Source organism: Elephas maximus, chromosome 7 (genome assembly GCF_024166365.1).
Source record: "Elephas maximus indicus isolate mEleMax1 chromosome 7, mEleMax1 primary haplotype, whole genome shotgun sequence".
Lineage (NCBI taxonomy): Eukaryota > Metazoa > Chordata > Mammalia > Proboscidea > Elephantidae > Elephas > Elephas maximus.
Window position 1 is genome coordinate 133,511,563 of NC_064825.1, and position 8,179 is coordinate 133,519,741.

Below are 8,179 nucleotides of genomic sequence, written 5' to 3' on the forward strand. Positions count from 1 at the left end.
AGGGGAATGGATAAACAAATCATGGTATATTCACACAATGGAATACCATGCAGCAGTAGAGAACAATGATGAATCCGTGAAACATCTCACAATGTGGATGAATCTGGAAGGCATCATGCTGAGTGAAATCAGTCAGTCGCAAAAGGGCAAATATTGTATGAGACCACTACTACAAGAACTCAAGTAAAGGGTTAAACACAGAAGAAAAGTCTTTGATGGTTACCAGGGTGGGGAGGGAGGGAGAGGGGTGTTCACTAACTTGATAGTAAACAAGAATCATCTTAGGTGAAGGGAAGGACAATGCACGGTACAGGGGAAGTCAGCACAACTGGACTAAACCAAAAGCTAGGAAGTTTCCTGAACACAACCAAGCACTTCGAGGGACAGAGTAGCAGGGGCAGGGGTCTGGGGATCATGGTTTCAGGGGACATCTAGGTCAACTGGCATAATAAAGTTGATTAAGAAAATGTTCTGCATCCCACTTTGGTGAGTGGCGTCTGGGGTTTTAAAAGCTAGCAAGCCGCCATCTAAGATGCATCAAATTTTCTGCAAAGAAGAATGAAGAACACCAAAGACAGAAGGAAAATATTAGCCCAAGAGACAGAAAGGGCCATATAAACCAGAGACTCCATCAGCCTGAGACCAGAAGAACTAGATGGTGCCCGGCTACCACCAGTGACTGCCCTGACAGGGAGCACAGCAGAGAGTCCCTGACGGAGCAGGAGAAAAGTGGGGTACAGAACTCAAATTTGTGTAAAAAGACGAGACTTAATGGTCTGACTGGGACTAGAGAAATCCCAGAAGACATGGCCCCTGGCCTCTCTGTTAACCCAGAACTAAAACCATTCTCAAAGCCAACTCTTCAGACAAAGATTAGACCGGACTACAGGACATACAATAATACTTGTGAAGAGTGTGCTTCTCAGTTCAAGTAGATACATGAGGCTAAATGGGCGGCTCCTGTGTGGAGGTGGGATGAGAAGGCAGAAAGGGACAGGAGCTGGTTGGATGGACACAGGAAACCCGGGGTGGGAAGGGGGAGTGTGCTGTCATTATAGGAATTGCAACAAGGATCACATAACAATATGTGTATAAATTTTTTTTACTTTTTTTTAAAATTGTACTTGAGATGAAGGTTTACAAAAACAAACTAGTTTCTCACCAAACAGTGCATACATTGTTGTATGACATTGGTTAACAAATCCACAACACGTCAACCCTGGGTTCCCTATTCCCCGCTTTCCTGTCTCCTCCTGACTTCTAGTCCGTGCCCCAGGGCTGGTGTCGCCTTTTAGTCTTGTTTTGTTCCATGGGCCTGTTCAATCTCTGGCTGATCAGTGGCCTCACTACTGAGCTGAAAGGGTGTCTGGGGGCCATAGTCTCGGGGTTTCTCCAGTCTCTGTCAGGCTATCTGTATAAATTCTTGTATGAGAAATTAACTTGAGCTATAAACTTTCATCTAAAGCATAATTAAAAAGAAAAAAAATCCAAATTCTTTCTATGGGAAACTGCAAACATAAAGCAATGTAAAGAGAAGTACCACAATGAAGCCCACGACCCTTCCTGAAGCTTCCAAAATTGTCCAGTGGTGGCATTATGCTCACGAAGATGAAATCACACGTCCTTGCCTTTAATCTACACCACCTGGTTTGTCGGGTGCACACTGGTGCTTCAGTGGTAGAGTTCTTGTCTTCAACGTGGGAGACCCGGGTTCGATTCCTGGCCAACGCGCCACGTGTGCAGCCACCACCCGTCTGTCCACGGAGGTTTGCGTGCTGCTAAGATGCTGAACAGGTTTCAGCGGAGCTTCCAGACTAAGAGACTAGAAAGAAAGGCCTGGAGATCTACCTCCAAAAATCAGCCAGTGAAAACCCTGTGGATCACAGTGATCTGATATACAACCCATCATGGGGATTTTGTTTGGTCTGGTTGTGTGTGGGGCCCTCATGAGTTGGGGGCCAACTCGACAACAGCTAGCAGCAACAACCACCTTGATTCTCGTGGATGCTCTAGTAGCTAACTCCAAATGGGCTCGGGAAACAGTCACTGCGGATGGTGGTGACATCTCCACGCTCCCAAACCCGGGGCTGAAAAGAGCAACACACCCGCCAGGCCAATGTCCACTTCTACTTCAGAGCCCTGGTGGCACAACGGTTAAAGCTGCTAATAGAAGGGTCAGTGGTTCGAATCCGGCAGTTCAAACCCACCAGCAGCTCCATGGGTGGAAGACGTGGCAATCTGCTCCTGTAAAGATTACAGCCAAGAAAACCCTCTGGGGCAGTTCCCTCTGCCACACGGCCTCCTTGACGACCCACCTAGACTTACTCCGGGGTCAGTAATCACAACGGACAAAGATTCAGGTGATCACCGATCTGGAAAAGCAAGAAATGACTGCCGTGCCCGAGAGACTGCAACTACCCCGGCCTGTGCTTTCCTTTCCGAGTTTACAAAACAGCGCACACCTAACAGCCATCCCCGCTCGCACCAACATGGCGAGATCAGACACGGGCAGTTAACAAGTAATTCATTTAGTCTCCATCATAACCACTTAGCAAGCCGCTCTCTGTTTCCTGCTCCGAGACCTTTGGATGCGCCAGTCTAAATAATTGATTTGGGCAGAGAAGCCGCAAGCCTTCGAAAGTCCTCGTTAATTACCTGGACAGATAGGAGGCGGCATCTCTACTCAGTCACGAATCCGATAAACATGATCAAAAGACACCCAGTTCGGCTTTGATGGGTTCCTCGGTTAGCCAGTTTCCTCGACTGATGGCAGACATGCTTCTGGATCCCTCTGAGGGGCCCTCTGCTGCTGAACACCACTGTCACTCTCACAGGGGCATGTCCCCCCACCCCGGGTCAAAGGTGCTCAGCTACACCTGATGGAAGGTGGTCTGCAGAGCAGCTCTGCTCTGTGTGTGAAGCTCCGTAGCTGTTGTTAGCTTTGTGGAGACCCCATGCACAACAGAGTGAAAGGTCGCCAGGTCCTGCGTCATCCCCATGGTCAGTTTCGAATCAGACCGTTGTGATCCATAAGGTTATCACTGATTTTTGGAAGCAGGTTGCCAGGCCTTTCTTCATAGTCATTTAGTCAGGAAGCATCACAGCAACATGCAAGCCCCCGCTGACAGATGGGTGGTGGCTGTGCACGAGGTTCCTTGGCTGGGAACCGAACCTGGGTTTCCTGCATGCGAGGCGAGGATTCTACCACCGACCCCGCACTGCCCCCTATCCGAACCTGGGCTTCCTGCATGCGAGGCGAGGATTCTACCACCGACCCCGCACTGCCCCCTATCTGAACCTGGGCTTCCTGCATGCGAGGCGAGGATTCTACCACCGACCCCGCACTGCCCCCTATCCGAACCTGGGTTTCCTGCATGCGAGGCGAGGATTCTACCACCGACCCCGCACTGCCCCCTATCCGAACCTGGGTTTCCTGCATGAGAGGCGAGGATTCTACCACCGACCCCGCACTGCCCCCTATCCGAACCTGGGCTTCCTGCATGCGAGGCGAGGATTCTGCCACCGACCCCGCACTGCCCCCTATCCGAACCTGGGTTTCCTGCATGCGAGGCGAGGATTCTGCCACCGACCCCGCACTGCCCCCTATCCGAACCTGGGTTTCCTGCATGCGAGGCGAGGATTCTGCCACCGACCCCGCACTGCCCCCTATCCGAACCTGGGTTTCCTGCATGCGAGGCGAGGATTCTACCACCGACCCCGCACTGCCCCCTATCCGAACCTGGGTTTCCTGCATGCGAGGCGAGGATTCTACCACCGACCCCGCACTGCCCCCTATCCGAACCTGGGTTTCCTGCATGCGAGGCGAGGATTCTACCACTGACCCCAAACTGCCCCCTATTGTAGGGAGAGGAAGGAGGATATAGATGCTAAATATGAATTTTCCAAACAAAGTAGCTTAACACTGTCTGGGCTTTTAAAGCAAAGCACAGTGGGGGACAAAGCACAAACGAGTTAACAGCGGGAACAGAAATGACAGGGCACCAGGTCACTCACAGCTGAGTGTGAGCTCCAGGGAGGCGGCGGGAGCCTGGCTTGGACCATTTCTGCCAAGCTGTCAGAGACTTTCTGTCCCAGTTACCTCGTGCTGCCGAAACAAATACCACAAAGCGGGGGCTTTAAAGGACAGCAATGTATCTTCTCACGGTTCTGGAGGCTGAAAATCCACACCAGGGTCTCAACATTCTGTGGCCTCTCTCCTGGCTTCTGTCGTCTCCAGCAACCTCTGGCGTTGCTTTGCTTGTAGACGGGTCCTCACACAGTGCATGTCTTTGTGTGTGTGTGTCTGAGCCTAATCTGATCTTATAACTCGAAAGTGATTACATCGAGGACCCACCCTACACTGGTATGACCTCATTACATTAACAAAAGAAAACCGTATTTCCAAACAGGGTCACACCCACAGGTACAGGGCCAGGACCTCAATGCATATATTTGGGGGACACAATTCAGTCCATAGCACCTTCCAATAGGAGGAACTCTGAAGGTTCCTCAGGAACGGCAGGTGCTGCGACTCACCTGGGGACAGACATCTAGGGTGGCCTTGAGATCCCAGAGGGGAGGCGCTGTCTCCACCCGGGATGAAACCCCCTGGAAGTGGATGGAAGGCAAGAACTCAGTCAAGGGCAGTGCCGAGAAAGAAAGGTCGGAATCGCGGAGCTTCTGTCCCCCTCTCTGCTCCCCGAAAGCTTCTCACAGGGAACTCCCCAGGTTAGTAACCGAGAGAAGGCATTAGGAACAACCGCGAAGAGCTCATTTGATGGATTCTTACAGGCTGCTGAAATCCTCAGAGCTCCGGGACGCCGGGGCACTTCTGACTCCTGGTAGGACTCCTGGCCGGGGAAGTAGCATGCATTTCCCCAAAGCCAGTGGGCTGTGGACACTCATCATTGTCCCTGCCTCAGGGAGGGCTTCACTGAGCGCCCCATCCCCACGAGGGCAGCAGGTGGCTGCAGGCCCACCCACACCTTCCCAGAGGAAAGGGGTAGCAGTGAGTGAAAGGCAGAGCTGAGGGGCGGCGGGGCAGGGGGTCCGGCTATGGGGAGCTGCTCTGAGGCCTTGAGGCAGGCCAGCCCACGGGGTGGGGAATGTGGGATTCCAGGCTTTCGGTGCTTCAGGGTGGACTCGAACCACCGGCCTTTCAGTTAGCAGCCAAGCATTTAACCATTGTACCACCAGGGATTCTCCTTGTCTACGCTGGTTTCCAGGAGCATCTTATAGGGGCTTCCAAGTCTGATGGTCCCCAGTTCTGTGGAAGGGGGAGCAGACAGGAAGTAGATTTGTGCCTGGGTGCAGGAGGTACCCCAAGCTCCTGGACTGGACAGTGGTGGGGTGTGCAGACACCTGGACAGAGCCCAGGGGAAGAGGAGGTGCAGGCTGGGTTGCCGTGATGGCGGGCGGGGCTAGCTCTAGTTTGTCCAGCCAGCCTCCCCGCTCCCATCTAAGGATAACGACAGCCATTTTTTTTGGGAGGGGGAGTCCCTGAGTGATGCAGAGCAGTTAACATGCTTGGCTGTCAGCTGAAAAGCCGACAGTCCAAGTACACTCAGGAGCACCCTGGAGGCATGGTCTGGTGATCTGCTTCCAAAAACTCAGCCACTGAAAGCCCTGACGAGCACAGTTCTACTCTGACATTCTTGGGTCCCTGACTCAACAACAACTGTTTTATTCTCGTTTTTTCTGTTCGGTGAGAGTCTTCCGCATGTGGTTTCAGTCATCCTGTCAATGGTGCCCATGTGACCCAGCCCTGGTCAATCAGAGCTTCCCATTTCCCAGGACACAATGATTGGCTTAGGGATGGCCATGTGACCCAAGTGAAGCCAATCAGAATCCTGCCTGGGTTTTTTTTTTTTTTTTTTTTTTTTTTTGCCAGCTCTCCTGGGGAAGATGGTCTCCAACATTGGGGAGGCCATGAGTCTGGAATGATATGAGCCTGGGGGGAGCTCCCAGCAGTGGGAACGGCTGAGGCCAACAAGGAAAGAGAACAGGGAAAGCAAGTTGGCAAAAGCAGAGACGGAAGGAGAGGGCAAGCAAACAAGCCGACACTGCCATGAACCTCGGCATCCAACTACGCACTGGAGGCCGGGCGCCTCAGTTGTGGGGCTACCTGTGCCCTTCAGTACCTGCTAAGCTTCAGCTATTAGTCCGACCTTATTAGGCTGCCAGTAGCCAGCTGATTTTTGACCTATAAAAACGGCAGCTTCATATGGTTCAACTGAACAGTGAGAGGAAACTTCTATCATTTGCAGTCGAAAGAGTCCAGAATAAAAATGATTAAGTCGGTTGCTACACTGAGCTGCAGGTGGCCCTGCACCTTGGAAAGCCCTTTCCTGTTTAGACCATAGGGGGCTCACAAGGCCCCAGATCGCGCCTGTGTTTGTCATTTTTTTAAGTTTATTTTAAATGCCTAATGGTAGGACTTCAGGCCCTGAGGTCCAGCCTCTGGGTGACCCCAACCCCATGGAGTGACCCCAACCCCTCGGCTCTCTGTAGGAGTTGCGGTTAAGGGCCCCTCAGCCTGCTTCCAGAGACCACAGCCGTTGCCCCAGCACCAGGCTCCCCACCGAGGCCTGAACAGCCCACACTGGGCTTCTCTCTGCAAGCAGGGCTGCTCCCCTCATCTGCTCTCCCGAGAGCCTGGCACTGCCTCTATTTAGGCTGCAGACAATGGGGCGTCGGGGTGCAGTCCTTGGCCGCAGGCATAGATCATGGCCCCCCTTCCTGGATCACAGCAGCAAGGCTGCTCTGGGATGGGGAAGCACAGAGGGCTGGAGACCTGCCTGGAGCAGGGAGCAAAAGCTCTCAGGCAGCCAAGCCCCATCACCCCAGAAACCAATGCCCACCTACTCTCAGGCCCCAGAATCATGAGCACCGCCAACGTAGCTTTTTGGGGTGATCGGTGCAGTTCTAGGGACCCTGGTGAACGAGGAAGTGCTTGTCACACGACAGAAGGTGTCATCCTGTGACAGGACCCCACGCTGGGCGGGGCTCTGACAGATAAAGCCCATTGCTATCGAGTAGATTTCGATTCATAACAACCCTATAGACAGAGTAGGACTGCCCCATAGGGTTTCCAAGGCTGTAATCTTGAAGAAAGCAGACGGCCACATCTTTCTCCTGCAGAGTGGCTGGTGGGTTGGAACCGTTAGCTTTCTGGTTAGTGGCTGAGCGCTTTAACCACTGTGCCACGAGGGTTCCTTCTGAGAACAGAAATACTTTATAAACAAACCCTGTACGTATCTACTGAGTAACACCAGTGTGCTGCATTCTGTGGGTCAAAAGCATCCAACTGAATCTGAGTTCACGGGTTTGGGCATTTCTTCCATCTGGAATAAGCCAGGGGACTCGGACAACACAGAGGCTGGGCCCTGGAGGCGAGCTCCCGGGGAAGGGCTCTTCTTGGCTTCCCTCCCAGCCGCACCTCCACTCAACCTCGCCCCTCCCCACCTCCCCCCCCGGAGGTCACAGAGTGTCCCTCTGGGGTCAAGTCACGGGCCACTCCAGGCCTCGTGCAGCCCAGCCCCTCCCCTCCTAGCTGGGCCCGGTGACTCCCCGCTGCCCAGGACCTGGTTTCACCCCCAGCAGGTGCCCAGGATGCTTTGCCAGGATTCTCAGTGTACAGACTAGAAACAGCCTCAGGGCATCTCTCCAGCGGTCAGGGGTTTACCACTGTCCACAGCCCGGAAGTGGAGGAGCTGGGAGCCGACCCTGCCTCGGCCCTGCGATCCCTGCAGATGGCAGCAGCTCCCGAGACTGGGTATTTACCTCCTACTCCTCTTTGAAACAAGTCTTTATGGGTGGCACAAATGGCGAATGCGCTCGGCTGCTAATCGAAACGTTGGAGGTTGAGGCCACTCAGAAGCACCCCGGAAGAAAGCCGTGATGACTCCTTCCGAAAAGCCAGCCCCTGGAAGTTCTGTGGAGCACAGTTCTGCTCTGACATGCACGGGGTCAGTCGGAGTCGACTCCAAGGCACCTAGGTTTTTACTTTTTCTTTGAAACAAATTTTTGTATTTCAATATAAAAGTCAAAACATCACGTTCTCCCAGGTTCCTGGGTCTCGGCCTCTAGCAGACTTCCAGTCCCCGTGATGCCCATTGCTCTAACATGCCCCCAACACATCTGCTCGCCCCCAGCCGACTGAACTGAAAGGTCACCTGAA

At 53.2% G+C, this 8,179-nt stretch overlaps 1 long non-coding RNA gene across 1 annotated transcript; it reads right to left on the reverse strand.

The window, feature by feature from the left end:
* Positions 1–276: 276 nt before the first annotated feature.
* LOC126081171 (uncharacterized) lies at positions 277–7,524 on the reverse strand. Its single transcript, XR_007518296.1, has 3 exons — positions 3,488–7,524; positions 3,299–3,424; positions 277–3,235 (listed from the first exon to the last, which is right to left on the reverse strand). It is a non-coding gene; the product is annotated as an uncharacterized LOC126081171 (long non-coding RNA).
* Between the last annotated feature and the right edge of the window lie 655 nt (positions 7,525–8,179).